Source organism: Dermacentor andersoni, chromosome 1, assembly GCF_023375885.2.
Source record: "Dermacentor andersoni chromosome 1, qqDerAnde1_hic_scaffold, whole genome shotgun sequence".
In the NCBI taxonomy this organism is placed as follows: Eukaryota; Metazoa; Arthropoda; class Arachnida; order Ixodida; family Ixodidae; genus Dermacentor; species Dermacentor andersoni.
The window spans coordinates 31,756,570-31,779,961 of record NC_092814.1 but is presented as its reverse complement, the minus strand read 5'-3'; positions in this window follow the sequence as shown (position 1 = coordinate 31,779,961).

Sequence of the window (23,392 nt, the reverse complement as noted above, 5' to 3'; positions counted from 1 at the left end):
GCCAAGAATCGACGCGAAGCATGCTCTATTCTGTTCCCAATCTTTTGGTGGTAACACAGCTCGGATAATCACGTTTGTCCGTATAGCAGCAAATAAAAACAAAGCTTTATTGATCAGAATGAAGAGAACTCGTAATTGCCATAGCATTGGCGCCCGCGCAGCAGGGAGGCAGGTGGCGTTTTCCATTTTTCTAATATGGTGGGGAGATCAGCGTCACTCAGACGCAATTTAATTTTTGTTTTCGTTCAGGGCTGCCCACATCCAAAATACTGCGGGCCATAGTACCTACGACGATTTTGTGAAGTTGTTGTAGGGCAAGATATGAATGACGGCCTTCAATTTTGCAAATGCAATGTTGCCGCTAAAATTGGTAATTGAAACTTTAAAAAAAAATTTTTTTTAATTGTGACGTGAGCCGTATTTGCCGCGATGCCGCATTTGTATTGGTTGCCAAGCCTTACAGTCTGACAGAAGGTGTGAACATGCGTTTATCACAAGTTATCAGTGCAGCACCCAGTGTTATTCGGCGCAGAAAAAACAGCGTATATTGGCCTCGAGCTCCACCACTGGAAAAGCTGACGCCACCGTCGGCGTGACGTGCTATGAGGGATCACGTGGACATAATGGCCGCGTCGGCTGCTTCGGGAGCGCCGAAGCGAGCTGGAAATGAGTTTAAGTTCCCTCGTACGCTGCGGTCCTCATTTAGGGGCGAGATTTTCCCGCTTCGAGTGTCTCCTTTACAACGATTGAAAGCACTAAAATAGGTAGTGGCTGCCTTTGAAGGCGCGTAATATGGTAGGCTACTGCTCGGTGCCGCAGTGCCGGACGTACGCAACGGAGCCCGGTGTCAGCCTTATTCATACGTAGCCGCAGGACAAGAAGCTGCGTAAGCTTGGTTCGCGAAACATAAAACCGGCAAACAGTCATCGGTTACAACTCGGGTATGCAGCAAGCATAGCCGCGAGGAAGATTTCTGCTACGGCGCCGGGTCTGCGATGTTCAAAAAACGTGCACTGAGACGCTCGCCCGAGTCCGCTGCCCGACTAATGTCATGACGGTTTGGCCTATGAACTTGTCGATGCTATAGATACTGGCAAGTTCACTGGAGTGGAAAGGGAGCGGTAAGAAGCGCATTAAAAAAAGCATGGCATATGGTCATGTTTGTGTTATGAAATAATGCACTGGATTACAAAAAAAGAAGCAGCGGGAAATTGCACGCTGAGAACACCGATAAACATATAGTGCGACGCAACTCGAGAAATAACATTGAGACATCCAAGAATTAAAAAAAAAAAACATTTAATCGTCGCGGCGGCACATCACAGTCCCCGTAGGCGTCGAAGTCTCTACAATGAAATTATTTTTGAACAGCTCTGATAGCGCCCACGCAACAATGGTTGCTTGTATACTGCCAGATGCTCATATTCTGCGGCCTAAAGCTCATGGCACGGTGCGAAAACGCGCACGCAGCGAAAGCGAAACAGTGCGCGGACATGCATGCAGACGCGCAGTCGGTCGCTGCGAATCTGTGCGATCGCTGCATTGCGGCTTCATTCTATTACGCTCCATTTAGTTTTACAAACACTATAAGAACATATTTCACATAGTTTGCTCTCAACGTTTACCTACCTTTCACGCAAGAAGCCGGTTCGGGAGACTCCATCGCGGCGACCGCGCACAGTGGCGTTAATTCACTGTACGTATTCGTAAAGAGATAGCGTCTGTAAACGATTCTGTGCTTTCAGTTTGCCCAAGATTATTATTTAGACAGTAAAAACCTTCTCTCGTTTCGAAAGTACTTACAGAAATGTCCGGGAGAGCTCCCGCATGGTGTTTTCAATGAGCGCTGAAAGCAAAACCTATGAGGAGCGTGCCACGTGATCCCTCATACTACGCCAGCGAGGCGCTTCCGATAGATGGCGACTCCGTAACTCCTCGCCGCCAATACCTGCTGCATTCGCGATCTCTGGGAAATAAAGCGAAGGAGAGGGGGACCCGGAGGACGTGCGCGGTGTCCAAAGCGGCTGTACTGGTGCTGAAACCCGGAAATTGTCGATATCCTCGCCTTCCTCGACTACACCAGGCGAGGGGGGGGGGGGGGGTGACAGAAGACCTATGGGCCCCGGGTGCCAGACGACTTAGCTACGCCACTGGCCCCACCCCAACCATCACAGCGGGAAACCAAGTGAGAGAATGCAGGGAGATGCTTTTGGCGCTTTGGAGAATGCTGAGGGCTTGAGGGGAGACCATCCCGGTTTGGTAGGCCTTAATGACTGCCTTGGAATCGCTATATATTGCCTCTCTGCGACCATCGATATAAGTATACCGCATTTTTTTTCCTGGCTAATCCCCTGCCTTTCGTTCCTTTCCTCTGTCTTTCTCTCTTGTTATGACTGCAGTAGACAACATTTGTCACGCGCAAGAGTGGAATGCGAGAACCACGCTGGGGAGATAGTCGGAAGACAGTTCCCACGCGCTACTGGACGCTGCTAAGTTACCCCTAACGAGCTGCCCTCGTCAGGGAAGAAGCGCCACAAAGGGAAGAAAGAGTTGCCGCTCAGGGGGAGGCAGATACGACGCGAAGGGCTCATGGACGTTCCCGGAAGCAAGCCGCCACGAACTGGTACCTACATTATACTGAGAAGCAGCGGAGTAAACCATCTCCCATTCACACGGCGAAACCCTCCCCCCGCCTTTGCGCCCGCTGATGAGTGGTTTTAAAAGAGAAAATAGAAGAGATAAGTACAGCGCCGTTACTGCCTCTCTTGCGAGGGCACCTCCACAGCGCTGTACGGGTGAGGGGAAAGGGATAAAAAGAGTAGCGGAGAAAACAGGGTATAGAGAGAGATAGCCGAGCGGTAATGCTGGAAGTTGGTGTTTTCGCCGGTCCGATATTCCGTCAGGGACAGTGTTGTTTGTGCTTCTTGAATGGCTGTCGTCCTGGTGGGTTGTGACCTGTGTGTGATTGGCTACCGCCAGGAGGGAGGCCTTGAACAGAGGTGTTATAATGACGGTGCGGAGAGAAAAAATGGTGCTCTGGGCCATGGGAAGGAGGATAATCCAAACGCTCGTTGCTAAACACTTGATCTTTTTCTGTTTTACCTAATCAGCGATGTAAATAAGTTTTGTACAGTGCCAGTAAATCTGTTGGTTTTCGTTTTCCCAACTTCTGAGCTTCTGAGTTCTGCAATTGGAAGCCTCCGGCACGCAACCAAATGGAGCCGGGTTCGACTTAACCCAGCGCCGCAACACCCTCTAGAATCAAACATTAAAAATAGACTGGTAAACCTTATACGAATGAGACCAGCGGTATATTGCTCGTAGCCGTCTTGGCTTAGGCACACTATTTTTTTAATGGGATTAGTTACCTGATTAGATAAATTTAATTATGCAAAATAATGAATATTTGTTTTAGGGCATAAGTTAATTGCATTTCAAAAATTGTAGGACGTGCCCAGAAACACCCAATGATGATGTTTCTGTCAGGGTGACCAAATGAAACTTTTTCCGTTCCGGTTTTCTTTCCGGTTCAACGTACGTAAGCGGTTCATTTTCAGTTCAACTCCGGTGCGAAAAAAATAACGGCTCAAATCGGCTCGAACCAGTTCAAGTTCATATGCATAACCGAATAATAATTACAGCAAAGTAGCATAAATTTGTTTTGTACAAAAGCTCGACGGTGCTAGTAAGCTGCACCGAAAGGTTACGCGTGTTGTTCTTCGGGCTGCATAACACAGGGGAGTCCCACATAACTTGAGCCAAGAATTTAAAAATGAAAGGCGCGTCGGAAGCGAATTGAACCGAACGCAGTCTATTCGCAATAGCCTTTAGTAACTCAGACAATATTTTTGTTTTTCCCATAACTCACTAATTTTAGGTTTAATTACCCAACTTTTTTATTATTGGATGAGAACTCCAAGTATGATACGCAGATTTGTAGAGCACCTTCAGAAACCACCGATTGAGTTGTTTCCCTTACGATACGTTTCACGTGGTCCTTTTTACAGGGTTGCAAAGAAAGCCAGTGAAATGTAAAAAAAAGCCGCGTGACAGAGCGCTTGCGCAGTGGTATCGTGCTGCTCTCAAGCGTGCGTTCGGTGAACAAGGTCGGCTCTCGTCGGATGACGGCGAAAATGCGCGCTGCTGGCCGAGCGCGGCCGATGAGATAAAGGACGCCCTGCCGCTTGTCCGTCGCCAGTCGCGATGCAGCCCACCTTGTTCACCGAATGCACACTTGAGAGCAGCACAATATATATATACGACGTACGTTCAATAAGCACAGTATATTTGACTGACGTTTCGGCTGGTCCACCAGCTGAAACGTGTCAGTCAAATATATGTGCTTATTGAACGTACGTCGTACTCTCTTTCTTCATCACATATATATATATATATATATATATATATATATATATTGCTAAACTCCCTGTTGTTAATTGGTGCTAACTAAAAGGCTTTGTAAATACGTGCCCTGGGCCCGTATTCACAAAATGTCCTTACGCTAGAATTATTTGTAAAACAAAATTTCAGCTAATCCTGATGCTAGGCATATTATTAGCGAAGGCGGCCAGCCAATGCGAAAGAGCATTTACGAATGAAACGCTTCGTGAATTCGGCCCCCGGATCCCAGCAGGAACACGGACGAGCAGCCGAAGTTTGCTTGAAGAGAATAAGGACAGGCACAGCTCCGACACCTATGAGGCTGGCACACTTTTCCGAAAGGAAGGCTTCTTGGCACAGTGGACCAGACACATCTGCAGATCTCTGCTTGAGCTGCAACATCGGAAAGCGAGCCAACGTGTTCCACCTCGTATAGGAGTGCACAGCCCAGCACTGAGGCAGGGTATAAGCAGTCTACCAGCAGCCCTCCGTCCCTCAAGTTTTGAGCAATAAAGAAGGTCAAGGGGAGGGCTACAACACAGAAGGGGGATCCTGGACTGTCATGGAATCTTTCCGCGAGACGTCATTGTCTGCGGAATTTGAACTTGCCAATTAATGCTAGTTTCCCTTCTCCGATTTCTTCACAGAGCGTCACCACCAAGAGGGCATGTCATACCCGATTATAATGAATAAAACATTGGCTACAACCCAGGATAGTAGGCAAAGAAAGCGTTGATTTAAAAATTACCTTGTGGAAGCATATGCCAGATGCAATGTCATTTCCATTGCACAGACTGCAACTTGTGCGAACTCCAGCTAGGAAACGCTTCTTTACTTCAACGGACATATATAAATCTCCGGCCAACGCAAAATTTTTTTGATGGTCACCCAATTTCAAGCGCTTACGAGTGTATTACTACCATGTGCCCCCCCACTCCTAACCCTCCCCCCCCCCCCTCCCCTCGACGCGATACGCCGACAACCGCACTAATAGTGCTGCTACGTACTTCTAAAATCCCGGGAAGATGGTGTGTATTTACAAACGAGGTAGCATAGTTTAAGCCACAAGTGCAGGTAATGCGTGGATGAAAAGCTCCAGAAAAGGTGGCTCACGCTCCTGCACCGAAAACCCTTATTTTTCTTATCGGTTTCACTCCGGAATGAAAAAAATCGTAACGTTACGGTTCAGTTCCGGTTCGAGCGAAAATAACGTTTTTTTTTTTTTCCGGCTTTCAGTTTTTGGTTCAGTTGCGGTTTGATACCCTGGTTTCTGTTACGTTCTCTTTAACGCGGTTCTTTATTCTGGGCCTGTGAAGAAAGCCCGCGAAGTAACAAAAACATGACGAAACTGCAGTCCTGCGCGTCTTTAAAGTAACGCTCTCAATTGCGTTTAAAAGAACACGGTTGAGAGCAAGTCCGCATGCAATCGCAAATAATAATAATAATAGTAATAATAATAATAATAATCAATGATTTATTTACCGTGCCCAGGAACAACCAACAACCATGAGGTCTAAGTGCTGGCGCACGCATTCATTAGAAAGAAAAAAAGAAAATTGCGGGGGAATATAAGTAAAAAGAAAACAATTAATAAAAGGAACAATATTGAAAAGAACAGTGTACATACAACAAGGCGCAACGTAAATACAAAAGAAAACGGAGGAGCAGGGCACTTGAACCATACGTGAAACTATGACGCAGCAACGCAAAGTTCGGAAAAGAACAATGGCAGCGAGTTATGAAATATATAAATATTATGAAAATAAGCGTTATAAAGACTGTATTCTGTGGACATGTGAATGTTGGCGTTGCCAGGCAAGAACATGGAAAGGTCTATGTTCGCTAGTGATTTTGCGCAGAATACGAAGCGTGATACAACTGAGGAGTTCGCGTCAGGTGAGGATACCGTGAAGGAGTTTGAAGAGAAACAGAAGGTCAGCGCGATTACGCCGGCAGTGAAGTAGGGGCAATGACAATAATCCAACAGTGCTAGAACAAGGTCCAGCGCCTGTGTAAGCAAAGCAGTGATGATACATGCTTAGAAACCTTTTCTGGACCCGATCTTCGAGGGCTAATCAGAAAATATTTGCCCCTATGTTTTATTGGCGAAAATAAGGTACATACAGGCAATTACAAATACACGTACTATTTTACGTACCTTACACTATTTTTCCACATAGTCTCCACATCATTTCAGACATTTGTCCCATCGCAGCAGTAAACTTGAGATGCTGTTGTCGTCAGTTACCGATGCACGCGGCCTGCCCGGACGCTCATTGTCATGCAAGTTTTAACGGCCTCTTGCGAACTCACAACACCACCACCTCACACTTCTCAAAGTGAGACACCTTTCCCCGTACGTGGGCTGCATTTCCATGTGGATTTTGATGGGTGTTTGCCCCCTCTCCATAGAAAGTGAATCACACTTCGTTGCTCGTACGCCGTCGACGTGTGAAGCACAACCGCCATCTTCAACAACTGACAGCAGCGCCGTGTCGCGGAGCTACCGGCAGATAAGGCCGGGTCAGCCCAAGAAAGGTCCACCGCTGGGAATGAATATGTTGACTTCGCATTTACCGCTGTAATTTGGCTAAAAAAATAGGGGCATAGACTTTCTGATTCGCCCTCGTATAATGTCACTGTTGTATCTAGAAATTCCACTCCAGAAGACCGACGCGTATTCGAGTTGAGGAAGCCAGATTGTGCAACTTGCACAACTTATGGAACGGTGTAGGAGAATTAAGTTCTACCCACAGTCTGCAAACAGAGCCAAGAGAGCGCATACACCGCGTTGCAACGCGTTTAGTGTGAGCTGGAAAGTGTAAGGTTATATCAAAAAGTACACCGAGATCATTGATCTCACAGACCTTACACAATGGTACAGAATAAGAAAAAGAAAAGCTGGCTGTTTTCCATTTGAAAGTGATTCATTACTTCGGTCTTAGCAGCATTCAAGGTGAGTTTCTTTGAATGCGAAAGCATTATATAGTTCACGAGGCGGAAAGTCCGGCGTTGTCGGTGTTGGCGTGACCACACGAGATCCAAAAAGGCTGCGAACCCTCGATGTTTGGTGGGAGTAGAACCCACAGTGGCGTAGCAATGAGGGGGGGCTGGGGGGCCGTGGGCCCCGGGTGCACGGGGTCAGTAGGGGGCGGGGTGTCATATACGTCTGAAGACACCCGAAAATTGTCGATATCCTCGCCTTCCTCGACTACACCCGGGGGGGTGGGGGGTGACAGAAGAGCTAAGGGCCCCGGGTGCCAGACGACCTAGCTACGCCACTGAGAACCCACGACCTTTTGTGTTAAGGCGAAGTTAACTAAGGCACAGTTAATTAAGATAGAGTTTTTAAGGCACTCGCACCCACGACCTTTGGTGGAAGTCGAACCCTCGACTTTTGGTGGGAGTCATACCCACGACTTTTGGTGTTAATTAAGGCGAACTTAAATAAGGCACATTTAATTAAGGTATAATTTAAGACCCGTGTTTATACTTAAGAGAGTTATTCTATTGCGGCACTCGAGCGCACGACCTTTGGTGTTAATTAAGGCGACGTTAATTAGGGTCTAAATAATTAAGATAGTTAATTAAGGCACTCGAACCCACGACATTTGCTGGGAGTCGTACCAAGAACTACGTGTCCGAAGAGCTAGTTACTCAACGACTGAACTAGCATAGGCATCGCGCGGTGGTCGCAATGCTTTCGCATTCATCCACGTAGGGACAACTTTCTGGCGCACCGGTCATAAGTGTACCTGGGATTCTATCTCTGTTGTTGAACCTTGATGAAAGAAAGAGTTGTGGTCCTGACGGAATTCCAAACTGCTTTCTTAGGCGCTATGCCGAACCAATCAGTGAATATCTCTACCTCATATTTTCTAAGTCCCTTCAGGACAGCTGTCTGCCCGCTGAATGGAAGGTAGCAAAAATTGTGCCCATTCACAAATCAGGCGACGTAACGTCCCCGTCCAATTACCGGCCTATATCCCACACATGTACCTGTTGTAAAATTCTTGAGCACATCTTATTAAAATTTCTTAAAGAACATACTGAGACTAAGAACATCATTCACCAAAACCAGCATGGCTTCAGAGCAGGGTTGTCCACTGTTACCCAACTGGCACAAATCTTTCATGACCTCGCAGAGGGAATCAATCATCAAAGTCAAACTGATATAATTTTCCTTGATTACTCAAAGGCTTTTGATCGCGTGGCACATGCTAAACTGAATTACAAACTAAACAAAATACTTGGCGATGGTCCCGTTACGAGGTGGATAGCCAGCTACTTATCGGAACGCCGATAATATGTGCAACACAATGACCATGCTTCTGATATCGTTCCGGTCATTTCTGGCGTGCCGCAGGGCTCTGTGCTAGCACCATTTTTGTTCATTTTATACATAAACGACATAACAAACCACGTTGATGTGAAGGTGCGTCTCTTTGCGGATGACTGCGTGCTATATAAAAAAATAAACACTCATGCAGACCAAATAAGATTAAACACAGCTTTGGGCAACGTCATAAAGTGGTGCAATACATGGCAAATGGCAATCAATATGGAAAAAACTGTAGTGATGTCTGTCACAAATAAGAAAACAAAACTTAATTTCCCTCACGGTACTGGCAACGGCGTTCTCAGAACAGTAACTGAAAAGAAATACCTTGGTGTGATTATTTCGGATAATCTCAGCTCTAAAACCCAAGTACAAAACATTACCAAAAAAGCAATGAACAGTTTATACTTCCTTAAGCGCACCTTGCGCTTTGCGACTTCAGATACCAAATTACTCGCATATAAAGTCCTTATCCGTCGTCTGGTTTCCATATATGCAAAAAGATGTACACATGCTCGAATCAGTTCAACGAAAAGCTGTTCGTTTTATCTACCATAGATACCGGCGCACTGATTCTCCCACAGAGCTGCTTTCCTACGCAAGCCTAGACACCTTATCAAGCCGCGTCACGCTCCATAGACTCAAGTTTCTTTATCAATTAATTCATAACGCATTTAACATGGATCCTGCTACTTACATTAGCTTTAATCGTTCTAGAGAAACACGTCACAAGCATGACTTTACGATTAATGAATACTGTTGTGCTAACAACACATATTACTTTTCCTTCTTCCCTCGAGCCATAAGAGAATGGAACGGCCTAGATAAATCTATAACTGCGCAGGATTCCTTGAAAAAGTTCGCTGAGCTCGCAGCCTCGTCAGACCTGATGATCATGTTCAGACTGTATTGATTTTGTGTTGTTGCCCACTCGGTGTGTAACTGGCGTATTACTGTACTGTACTGTATACTGTTTGTATTGTTGTCCGCTTGATGTGTAACTGGCGTATTACTGTACTGTACTGTATACTGTATTCCTGTATCTTACTGATAAATCCATTCCTGTAACAGTCCCAGTGGGACTAACTGTATGTTAAATAAAAAAAAGTGCCCCTTGAATTTTTATCCTTGCACCATTTAGAAGAAGAAAACAGGTGAGACTGCAGGATGCGACAGTCATCAACAGTGTGACTTTCCTTAAAAATCTTGATGTCATCTGAATATAGAAGGAATGAAGAATTCCAGATAGCAGAAAGAACACCATCAATAAAATTTTAAAGAGGAGTGGTCCCAATACTGATCCTTGAGGGACGCCGCTAGTTACCATGTAAAATGAAGACGTTTGGCCAATGACGTAAGCATAACATGATCTATCAAGAAGATAACTGCGCAAGACATTAACAATTGACAAGTCAACATCGATGTGCGTAAGCTTGATCAGCCGGAAGCAGTGAGTGGCTGAATCAAAAGCTTTGCTGAGGTCACAATAAATGGTGTCAACTTGCCCCCTTTGAAGTACTGGCACGGAGATGTGTGTCATGAATCTTGCGAGATTTGTGATAATGGAACCACCGGTGAGGAATTCATGCCGGTTCGGAATCAATTAGTTTTTTCAGAGTAAAGAGTGACCTCAAGTTTGACGGCTCATATCTCGAAACCAGTGCCATCCTCAGAATTTGTTCCCAGCCAATAGGCCTTGCAAACTAACTGGTTACAATTCGTAAAATCCAATACGTGCCGTAAGGTAACTAGTAAAAAGCTTAATTAGTGAGGTTTTGTTAACTAGTCGATTACGAGTTTTGATTTCTCGTGGAAGTAATGTCCGCTTCTCAGTAAATCACTAGCACGCATTATGGACGCCGTATATAGTGGATGCTTCCGATTCAATTTTAAGTTATGGGGTTTTACGTGCCAAAACCCCTTTCTGATTATGAGGCACGCTGTAGTGGGGGACTCCGGAAATTTGGACCGCCTGGGATTCTTTAACGTGCACCTAAATCTAAGTACATGGGCGTTTTCGCATTTCGCCCCCATCGAAATGCGGCCGCCGCGGCCGGGATCAATCCCGCGAACTCGTGCTCAGCAGCCCCCAACACCATACAGCCACTGAACTTGTGATTCGATGTTGACTAACTTGCGAGTACCGCGAATGAAACCTGTAAGTTTTGCGAGCGCGCGCTGCCGAGCCTTCAAAAGAGCCTTCAAAGAGCGGCAGCATTTTTATCAGCTTTAATGCGAAGTATTCCTTGGCTCATGCCAGGCACTTTGCGGCGTGGGTAGGTTCCTGTCTAGCTTCGTTATATAAAAAAATTTGGAGGACGCTTAAGCTTCGCCTTTAAGAGTGAAACACTATTCATTTCAAAAGTCCCTGACTGCTTGTTACGCTTCCCAGCAACCGCAGCTTTCTTGCGGATGCGCGCAGGCGAGCGCGATGGTGTTGTTGCAAGGAACTGAATCGGCCGCGCCGCTCGCAAAAGTGGTTTCCGCGTAACAGAATTATGTTTTCTCGTATATTCAAATTAAACTCCGACGCTATCTTGTTCGTAGGTTGTGTTTAGGTCGTACTTTACGATTTTTCTTACGTATTTTACTTTGAGGAATTCAATCAGCTTATGTAACGTCTCTGCGCCACGCGGAGCGCCTGCGTGGTTGTGGTTCGGAACAATTTTTCGCCAAACGACATGTGACGCCGACATCGAATTTTTTTCGCGACACGTGGCCCTTAACGCTGTCATGTTAAAAGTAAATTTAATTGTCCGACAGCTGGATCTGACGCCGAGCACGGTGGCCCGATGCTCCAGCCACGATCACACGTGGGTTTCTCCCCTGCCAACGCCAACTGAGACGACTGGCTGCGTCACGTCGCATAGCACGACCTAGAGCGCGCGTGCTAGTTTCCATTCGGTTACAGACTTACCTTATACTCTTTACCCTCCATGCGTCATCAGCGAGGCCGTGTCACTTTTTCCCATTTTTGTCTCGTGGTAGCTAACGCGTTGGCACGCTGTGACTGCACTGCCTTCGAGATCGGTCCAGCTCGTAACGGAACAGGTTCGGAAGTTTCTTCCTGGAGCAGAAAGATGATGATGATAATAATAACAAAAAGCTGTCTAACGACGTTCATACCATTCTCAGTCGTCGTCTTTCACCTGTCCTCACCCACAGGCTCGCGTCATACTCAACTACTTGCTTTACACAAGCACGCTGGCCCTTATGGTAACTCTTTCAAGAACCACAAACGCTTAATAGCCAGCTACCTGCAAAATACCTCGCATAACATCCATTTATACAGCGCGTGGGAACTGTATATTTACACACGCGTGTAGAAGAGTAACTAAATTATGGGGTTTTACGTGCCAGAGCCACGATCTGATTATTAGACACGCGTAGTGGGGGACTCCGGAAATTTGGACCACCTGACGTTCTTTAACGTGCACCTAAATCTAAGTACACGGGTGTTTTCGCATTTTGCCTCCATCGAAATGCGGCCTCCGTTGCCGGGATTCGGTCCCGCGACCTCTTGCTTAGCCGCCCGACACCTTAGCCACTAAGCAACACCGGCGGGTTTCCCACGCGTGTACAGAAGTCGAACTATCACGGCTGTTTGAATTACTTATTTTTTATCTGATGTAGAAAAGATGGAAACGGGATTGCGGTAGAATTGAGGGGAAGAGAAGAAACGTGTTCATTTCATCCTCTGTCTGGAGATATCCGGTGCGTGGAAAGTGGAAGGGCTGAAGTTGTAAAGGAAAGACGGGACACCTTTGTGGGAGGACACAAGGCATGTGTATATATAGTCCTTGAGTATAGCGCCTCGTAAACGAAACAGAGCAGCAAATCTAATGTCGACTTGTGGTCTCGCGCTTGCTTGCAGCATGGACGGAAGAAGAGGACGAAGTGCGCCTGTCTTTGGGAGCGGCTCGGTGTCGGCGCGGCAACCCTCCCTCCCTTTCATCAATTCATCTTGAAGAAACGCACCTCATCGTAACAATATGATGACCAGATTGCAAAGGAAATTTAATAGGCACTCTCTCGCACTGGTAAAAAAAAAATGTTTTTCGAGTATCCACTAATGAGCTAGAAACCCTAGTCAGTTCTTTTGCTTCCATATGCGTTCGTATGTAGGGAGAGAAGTGGTTCTTGTGGGAAATGAGGAAAGGCTGGCACTATCTTCTGCAATTCATGCGGGAGCACGGCTCAGCGCCAGCAGGGTCGTGGAGATGGGATTAAAAGAAAGAGAGGGTAGGAGGGAGAAAGGTATGGGCCCTCCCGGCTGGGCTGCTCTGATGCTGCTGGGACGTATGTAGGGACGACTCGCGACTGGGGCCGTCGCCTTCGCTATCGTACCGTCGAGATCGAGATTGGCCTGCCCTCGAGCATGGGTGACCATAACCAGCGAGTCACAAATTCTAGCGCGCGAAAAGTTCGTTGCGAGTAGAGCCCCTGTTGGCTGACGGCCTTTTTCACTGCACTGGTCGGAGGGGGGGGGGGGGGGGCAGCCGCGGCTTGGGTCCCTACGACCGGTGCGTTCTTTACGCCGCCATGTGCCGGCCACATGCGCACCCGCTCTCTCATGAGCGGCGGCGGCGGCGGCGGCAGCCGCTGTCCCGACCCCGGAAGGGCCGGGAAGCGTCAACAAACAGTGCGCTCGCCAATGACCGGACCCAGACGGCGCCAGCAGGGACGCAGGAAAAGAGAAAAACAATCGCAAGGAGAGAGAAGAAAAGCCCTGCAGTGAGAAACGACGCCTTTCATGGGAAACAGCTACATTCACTCGACAACAGCTCGACATTGACCTGAAGGTAGAACACGATGTCGCCACAGGTACGATCTATCCTTCCATAGGCTAAGCTGGAAACTTATAACAGCCAGGACATTGATTCAGGCCGACCTCTCAGCTTTTCTATCATAATAAATACCTCTGTCTCTCAATAATATAACAGCAAGCTTTCTTGGCGCTATTCGAGTTGTGTTCGTGTACCGCCTGGCGCGTGGCTCTCTGCTCGTTAGGTACAGAGGCTTCACAGCCATCCCGATTCGTGGGGCGAGCCCTTTTTGTGGTGGTCATGAGGATACGGCTCATATTTTTTCCCAGTGTTTGCTTTCCACGGCTCTCCTACAACGGAGAGCTAGTCTATTTGGTCTTCCAGTGTTCCTTTCCAAACAGTCCGTTTCTTGCACCCGTTGCCTATAGAAGCAGGTGATCAACCAGTTCGTGCTTCTCTTCTCCAGTGCTCATACCAAGTTTAGTTAGCAAGCTGCGATGCAGTTTTCAGGAGACAGGCACCGGGCTTTCATCAAGTTCTTGCAAAAACACGGAAGGAGGTCTGGTTCCATCTCAGCTGGGAGCGGCATCGCAAAGGCGAGAAGTTTCTCGAAGTGTGGGCTTGCCCTGCCCGCGATTTTTGGTGAGTCAGGAGGAAAGCTCTCCATCAGCGAGCCGGCAACGGCGAGCGGAGACCCGCGCCGAGTAACGGCGACTTCGAGGATGACGTAGGCCCTCGTCGGGGCGCGCGAGCGCCCAACTGCAGGCATAAATAAAGTTGCCTCCAATCCAATCCAATCTCCATCAAGCTGTAATGCAGACGTTTAAGGCCGCTCGACTTGGCCGTGTGTGCCAGTCGATCCACGTGTTTTCGTTCGTCTTTGTGGAGCCAAGAAACTGAACCGGGCATGGCGCATTCGATTGCGGTAGCGTCGCGGATGGCACAGCTTCTGGGTATCAAGATTTACACAACTTGGTTTAAGCTTTTCAATTATAAATATCCTTTCTCTAGGAGCCTCCTCTCTTGGAAAGTGCCACAGGGATATTTGCTCAAGCGTGGAGGAACTTATAGTTGCTACAAAGAGATTGTCTTGAATTCTTAAACATTTTATTTTTGTTCGTTTCCTCCAGTTAGCTTACCAATTTTAGTATTTAATAAAGATTGCCTAATTTCACCCAAACCTTGGCCAATCCCCCACAGGGGGTGTGCGCCATCGCATAAGGAATACCATACCATACCATACCATACCAAACCTCGTCTCACAAGTGATGGAGTGTGCTGTCCGGTTCCTTCGCCCTCTCGCTCCCTGTCTCTCTCCAGCTTCACCTACGCTACATCCCTGGAGTTCCGTTCGGGTCGCCGCCTCTACCAACTGCACTCAACCATGTCGCAAGACCAGCAGACCAGTACCACGACATCCACCTTGCCTATTCCTGCGGGAACCCCTTCTTGAACAGTCACCACCCCTCAGAAGGATCCACCGGTGTTTGCTGGGCTTCCAGGTGACGACGTTGAAGACTGGTTGGAGCTATACGAGCGCGTGAGTCACATTAATCACTGGAACGAATCAGCAAAGCTTGCTCACGTCACCTTCTACCTAACCGGCGTTGCGAAAACTTGGTTTTACAATAATGTGCTCGATTTCGACAACTGGAGCACCTTTAAACACCATCTACGCCAGATTTTTGCGAACTCGTCTGTACGCTCCGATATCGCCAATAAGAAGCTTGCTGAGCGTGTTCAGCACTCGGGCGAGTCGTACCCTTCGTACATAGAGGACATCCTCGCTCTCTGCCGCCGCGTGAACACCTCGATGGCAGAGAGTGACCGTGTACGCCACCTGCTCAAGGGTATTCGGACTGCGGCATTCAATGCTCTTGCAGTGCTGAATCCCACTACCATTGCAGACATCATCAGTACGTGTCAGCGTCTCGATGAGCTTCATATGCTCCACTTACACCCTGACACATCTCATTTCAAGGCATCCAGCGACAGCGAGTTACGTGCCTTGATTCGCTCCATCATCCGTGAGGAACTGCACGCCCAAGCTTCGTCAAACCCTCCTGAGGTCCATCTGACGCCTCCTGGTGGCGGCCTACGCCATATCGTGAGGGAAGAGATAGCTGCCGTGACCTGCCCGCATGTCCCGAGCCCGCACCCTATCCCTACGCCAACTATCCCTACGCTCAGGTTGCCTCTGCTGCCCTCCCAGCAGCCACCACAACAGGCACCTGCACCGCACGTGTCCCTGAATCCTATCACTGCAAGACCACCGCCTGTACCGTCTTACAACGCATGGAGCCCACCTCGACCGGTTTGTTACTACCGCAGCATCCGTGGCCACATTTCAAGGTTGTGCCGACGCCGTCAGCAAGATGAAAGACGTGGCTATGACGGGTTTGAAAGGGATGAGTATTCTGGCCCTGTATCACGACGTCGGCGTTCTGATTACGATTATTATCCACGACGTTCCCCATCTCCACAGGACTTCAACACTGCAGGTTCATTGCGTTTCCCGCGTCGTCGCTCTCCATCACCAATGCGGCGCTCCTCTTCCCCTCTACGACCGGCTACTTCGTCCTCCGTTCACCGCCGGGAAAACTAAATGGTGCAGCTTCAGGAGGGAAAGCTGCATCCTTTGGACAACGTGAAACTGCTGCGAAGCGCCAGTCAAATGTACTTTTGGTGTGTGTTGAAGGTGTCCGAATCGAAGCCTTGGTTGACACAGGTGCATCGCTTTCCGTTATTAATACTGACTTGTGTTCTCGATTGCGAAAAGTGAAGACACCGTATAATGGCCCTCCCCTTCGTTGTGCTAATGCAGTTCTTGTTCAGCCCTCCGATGTTTGCACTGCGCGCGTTTTCAGTGATGGCATCCTTCACAACATTCAATTCGTCGTGCTGTCTTCGTGTACCTACGCGATGATTTTGGGATGGGACTTCCTGTCCTCCGCCTCAGCTTTCATCTCTTGCCGTCAACGAACTATTCATATGACGGACACTGAATCTTCGTCCGAGGTCGATGCTCATAGCCTACGTTTCGTCACGTCTACCGACTTTCATTCCCACGGGCAATGAACATATTCTCACACTGACTTCCGACACTGTTCTTAATGGTGATGTGTTCCTTGCACCGAGCGGTCACTCCATTTCTGGTGGGCTTAGCCTTACTCCTAGCCTGGTGCGGTTCCACGGTAGAGCGTTAGTCGCTGTTGGTAACCCTACTTCTTCGCCATTTGTGCTCTCCCAGGGCTCTACTGTGACATGCTTTACTGACACCGAACCTCTTTCGCTGGTACCGCTTCACACCCAATCACCAACTTTGTCTACCACAACTTATTATCATACTGCTGCCGCTGCTTTAACGGCCGCGATAAATCCCGATCTGACCGCTGCGTAGAAAGCATACCTTTTGCGACTCCTCCAAAAACACAGCGCCTTATTTGACGTTCACTCCAAGCATATGCATGGGGCGCACTTCCGTCGCAGTACATCGCATCGAAACCGAAGGCAGTTCGATTGTACACCGCCACCCGTATCGCGTGTCTTCCGCAGAACAGAAAATCATTGCGGATAACGTTGATGACATGCTCAAAAGAGACATCATTCGGCCATCGTCCAGTTCTTGGTCATCTTCTGTTGTGCTGGTTCGCAAGAAAGACGGCTCTGTATATTTTGCGTCGATTATCGAGCCCTTAATAAGATCACGCGCAAAGACGCATATACGATGCCAAGACTCGACGATGCCATTGACTCCCTCCAGGGTGCAGAATATTTAACTATTCTAGACCTCCGATCCGGATACTGGCAAGCCCCCATGTACGAAGCGGACAAGGACAAGACAGCCTTTGCAACACCAGACGGACTTTACGAGTTCAACGGCATTCCCTTCGGTTTATGTAATGCTCCTGCAACATTTGAACGCAGGATCGACACAGTTTTACGTGGTCTTACGTGGAAGACCTGCCTGTGCTATTTAGATGGCATCGTTATTTTTTCTACAACTTTTCGTCAGCACCTTGAGCGTTTGGACGCAGTTTTCACATGCATTTCCAACGCTGGACTCCAACTCAACACAAAGAAATGCCATTTTGCCAGAAAGAACATCAAAGTGTTGGGCCACCTTTTCAGCAAAGATGGTGTTCGACCAGATCCCGAAAAGGTTGCTGCCGTGCTTCGCTTCCCTCGCCCTGAAAATCAAAAATAATTAAGAAGTTTCTTGGGCCTGGCATCCTACTTCCGCCGCTTCATCAGTCATTTTGCTGTCGTGGCGTCGCCCCTGCACAAGTTGCTCACGTCGGGCACTGCTTACCCTTGGACGGACGACTTCGAACTTTCTTTTCAAGCCCTCAAGCAAGCATTAACCACCGACCTTGTCCTCTGTCACTTCGATGAGAACGCACCAACTTGTTTACACACCGACGCTAGTGGCCATGGGATCGGTGCTGTCCTTCTACAGCGTGATACCACCTCACGCGAGAGAGTTGTTGCCTATGCCAGTCAGTCGCGCACTAACGGCTGCCGAAAAGAACTACTCGATCACAGAACAGGAACGTCTCGCAGTAGTTTGGGCGATCCAAAAATTTCGACCATATCTTTACGGACGCCACTTCACGATCATAACCGACCACCACGCATTATGCTGGTTGTCGTCAATCAAAAATTTGTCTGGACGCCTTGGTCGCTGGGTGGTACGCTTGCAAGAGTACGATTTTGACGTTGTCTACAAGTCTGGGAAAAAGCATCAAGATGCCGACGCTCTCTCTCGCTGCCCGCTGCCGCTATTATCTTCGAGTACATCTCTCCATTGCTCGCCACTTGATGGTGAGACTAAGTCGCCACTCCCGTTATTACCTCTATCGGTTACTGACACGTTATCTTCCAATCGCGTCTCTCAGCTCGCCTCGTGTCAACGTTTTGACCCCTACTGCAACAGCATTATCCAACGCCTGTGCGGAACTGCTTCTGCACCAAATGCCACATTACGCCGACAACTGCTACTATTTAAGCTCGACAAAGATGTGCTGCACCGCTACATTTACAACTCCGACGGACACCGCTGGGTACCTGTTCTTCCACGTTCGATGCGCACACAAGTCCTTGAAGCCTTTCACGACGACCCATCTGCTGGCCATTTGGGCTTCCACAAAACATACCACCACGTTAGGAGCCGTTTCTTTTGGCCAGGAATGTATACCTTTGTGGCCAAGTACGTTGCTTCTTGCGTCCAGTGTCAACGGCGGAAACGACCGACTTCGCCTCCTGCTGGGCTTTTACAACTCATCCCATGTCCCGAGACACCGTTTGTCATCGTTGGGATAGACCTAGTCGGTCCTGTGCCCATAACGCCGGCAGGTCATCGATGGATCGTGATAGCTGTTGACCAGCTCACACGTTACGCAGAGACCGCTCCTATACGCTCTAGTTCGGCCTCCGACGTTGCCACCTTCTTTCTGGATGCCATTGTGCTGCATCATGGTGCACCTCGTGTACTGTTAAGCGACCGCGGCAAGACTTTCATGTCAACAATGATCGCAGAAGTACTCGGAGCTTGTGGCACAGTTCATAAGACGACATGCACATATCCACTTTCGACATCCACTTTCGAAACTCGTAGCTCTTTTTGCGGCCGTACGGCCGCTCCGCAAGTGCTATCCAAACAGAAGGCCACTCATGGCGGCGTGTACACGTGAATAAATATGGCTGCGGACAGGCCGCGGCGCTGCAGATAGGCAACGACTGTATAAAGCTTTTGAGGGAGATTTACCTAGAAAATATTGTTTGCGTCGAATGTGAAGTGTTCAGGAGTTAGGAGAAAGTTGATATCTCCAAAGGACTAAGACAAGGGTGCCCTTTGTCCCCGCTGTCGTTTATGACGTACATGTTAAGGATGGAAAGGGCGCTAAAGGAATCAATATCGGATTTAAACTCTCGTACAAACAGGCGGGCGCAATAGTAGAAGAGCAGCTTCCAGGTTTGTTTTATGCGGAAGATATTGCGTTGCTAGCTAGCAAGCAAAGTGATATGCAACGTCTGGCTAATATCTGTGGACAGGAAGGTGATAATTTAGGATTGAAATTTAGTAATAAAAAAAAACAGGTCTTTTAGTATTCGATGAAAGCAGTGAACAGACAGTGCCAATACAGGGCCAGGAAATGCCTAAGGTAAAGGAATACAAATGTCTTGATGTATGGATAAACGATGGCAATAGATATATCGAAACACAGGCAAAAAGGATAGCAAAGGGGAAGAGAAATGCGGCCATAATGAAACACATAGCGCTATGGGGATACAACATATACGAGGTGCTCCGAAGTATGTGGAAAGGTGTAATGGTTCCAGGACTTACTTTTGGAAATGCGGTTGTTGGTTTGAAGTCAGGGGTACAATCGGGGTCTGATGGCAGCCAAAGCTCAGTGGGACGTCTCGCATTGGGCGCTCTCGGGAAGACTACAAATGAAGCTGTGCAGAGTGATATGGGCTGGACAAGTTTTGAAGTGAGGGAAGCTCAGAGCAAAAATTGATTTCGAAAGATGTCTGCGAAATATGAAAGAAAGTAAATGGGTTGCCAGAACGTTCAAGTATTTGTACAGGAAAAATGTTGACTCACAATGGAGGAAAAGAACTAGGAAGCTTAAAAACAAGTATGCGGCCGGTAAAGTAAACAACGTGGCAACAAAGAACTTTAAACGCAAAGTTAGAGAGGCTGAGACAACTTTTTGGGTGGCGGCAATGGAAAGGAAACCGGCTGTGAGTAACTATCGAAGAGGTAAAAACGAAATCAGGAAAGAAAGAATGTATGATAACGCAAAGGGAAGCTCTTCACTTTTGGAAGCGAGATCAGGATGCCTTAGAACGCGTAGTTATGAAGCGAGATACAACAAGAAAGAATAAGCACGTACTTGCTGCAGTATAGCCAAGGAAACGATGGGACATGTTTTATTGGAATTTGAAGATATCTACCCAGCTGTCGGTTTACGCTCCGCTGGCCTGCTTGAAGTCGTTGGGATCAGTGATAGCAGGGGGAAAGTAAATATGTCATCAACAGAGATTAGTTAAAGGCGATTGGAGGTTTGGTGGCAGAAAAGTAGGGAGACCACAAACAATGGAGGTGTCGTGCAAGAATAGTTCCCAATAATGGTTAAGAAATTTTGATGCTGGGAATTTTTCGTGGTAAAAAAAAATCGGTAAGCCGTTACGCAAAAGAAGAAAAAGAGCTTGGTCGTGCAAACCACCACCCCGTTAGCATTCATAGCATTCATCCATCGATCCAGCTTGCGTTTGAGCATTTGGTTTCTCGCAGTGGTGGATCGCGGAGTGAGAATAAGTCTCAAATTTCCGGCCCACTCCACCGATTATCGTTCAGCAGTATCGGCTGCTCCGACGACTGCCCTGAGCTGCAACACGAAGCCGGCGCTCTCAACAAGCCTATACTGGGCGTTTCCGCGAATACTTTCCGCAATTTTTTAAAATTATCTTGGCAGATGGCGCAATTATAATCTTTGAGCTGTACTGCTTAAACAGGGGGACATTTTCTGGGCGGGAAATCGAAATGAATGTTTCAATACTTAACAAACATTCACTAATTTAGTGTTTAACTAATTACTTTGCAGCACATATTGCAATTTGTAAATGGTAGCCTGGGAGTTCGCAAGGTATATGCTATTGGAACGAATTCTCAGGATGGCACCAGTTTCCAGACATTAATTCCTAAACTTTGTGAAGAAATACATTGGCGGTTCAGTTACTTTTGTGCTTCAATGCATAAAACGGCGTTTTGTTAAAGAAGTAAGTCGAAGGGCAGTGCATTTTCGCAGCAAGATTTATGGTCCATATCTCGATAATGATGTCATCTATATAATTCTTTTCAAGTGGACATGCCTTGCAGTCTCACGAGATAAAATTTGTAACAACATTCAATAAACATTCGGCAAACTACGTATACCGCATATACACCGAGTGAATTGAGCCTCTTCTCGCATTTCTTTCATCTTGGCCTGGATCGTTTCTCATCCCTTCTGGGGGAAGAAGAAGTGCTAGCGCAGCGGACGCACTTCGCGACGGCTCTGCCTTAATGAATGTTTTCCGCTGAATTATCGAGTCAAATACCTGAAAACCGACCACCATCGGATAGAGCAAATCGACCCGAACCCAGGGACACCGAGACCCGGGGTGAGCGACGATTTTCGAAGATTTTTCGAAGTGAGAAGCCCAGCTAAGCTTAACGCCGACTAGGCCTATAGCGGAAGCCTACCGGCCCCCGGTAGGGCGGAAAACGGTGTCGCAGTGTAAGCCAGAGGTTCGGAAGCACTTCCGAAATGGAGGTAGACGAGGCAGAAGTGGGGGAAACCCTGAATACCAAGTCGAGAGAAGAAAGAAATGATCCCGCGAGCCGAGCCGAGGACGGCAACGCGGATGGATGGATCGAAGTTACGCACAAAAGAAAGGGCCGCGCGAATGCTACCCAAGAGGCAGACAAGCAAGGCACCGGCTGGAGAAGCCCGACGCGCAAAGGCGGGAAGAGCATAGTGAACAAGATTCTACGAGCAAGCAAGATGCCCAGGCTACCTAGAGACGACATCAAGATAATCGTAAGACCGAGAGACGGGCTGAACATCAGAAACACGTGCAGCGCCAGCCTAGACGAGGCGATACGCAATGAAGCAGGAGTGAGCAGCAACGAAATCATCACGATCTGCCCCAACCACACGCAAAACATCTTGGTGGTAAGCACACCTGACGAGACGACGGCGACTAAAGTCGCCAAAATCAAGGAACTAACAATCAACGGGAGGAAACACACGACCAACGCGTACGTCTCGGCACCAGAAGAGATGGCCAAGGGGATAATCCGCAACATTCCCCTCAATTACACACAAGACCAGCTCTTGCATGCACTGGTGAACGTGAGGAACCCTTCCCTGGCGTACGCCAAGAGACTGGGCAGCACGACCACCGTGATACTACTGTACGAGGGCAACAGGGTCCCCGCGTGGGCGCACTTCAACAGCATCATGATGAGAGTATCCCTCTATCAAAAACAAATAGACTTTTGCAAAGAGTGCGGCAGGCTCGGGCACAGACCCGATGTGTGCCCCAGACCGGACGACAAGCTGTGCCCGGCGTGCGGTAGCAAAAACCCGGCCAAAGACCACGAATGCACACCTAAATGCAAGCTCTGCGGAGAAGCTCACCCCACGGCGGACCGGACTTGCAGGGCTAAATACAAGACGCCGTACATGGTAAAACTAAGAAGATGGACAGCGAGAAGAAACGAGGAAGAACTCTTGCGAGTAGCCGGCTCACAAGACCCTGACGGCGGGGAAAGCAACCACACACAACCATTTCCCGCACCCAGATCCGAGTCCAGCTCCAGGTCCAGATCCAGATCCATGTCCAGGCCGGGAGCGTGGGGACGACCGATCTCGAGGTCCAGGGACAGATCCAGATCCAGGTCTAGGCCGGGAGCGCGGGGACGACCGACCTCGAGGTACAGGTCCAGGAACAGGGACAGGACAGGGAGTGGGTCCATATCCACGTCGAGGGGGACGAAGCCCGACACGAAGGGGGAGAAGCAAGAACAGACGACACCAGCAAAGGTGAGCTGGTCAGACGTAGTGGCCAATCGCGAATCGGGAAGGTCCGGCAATACCAGTAACGATAGGGGCAGGTACGATCACATAGAGGAACGCGTGAAGGAATATCGAACGGAACACCACCTACTCAGACAGGAGTTAGAAAAGGAAAAAACAAAACAAAACAGCGAATTAGCCAAAATAATTGACGAACTACAGAAAACACCTAATGAAATACTTACCAAAATGCAGACACAATCGTCGCCCCCGTCCGCCGCCTTCGCCTCCGTCTCCACCCCATCCACCGAAGCCATGTAGGAGGAAGTGGATAT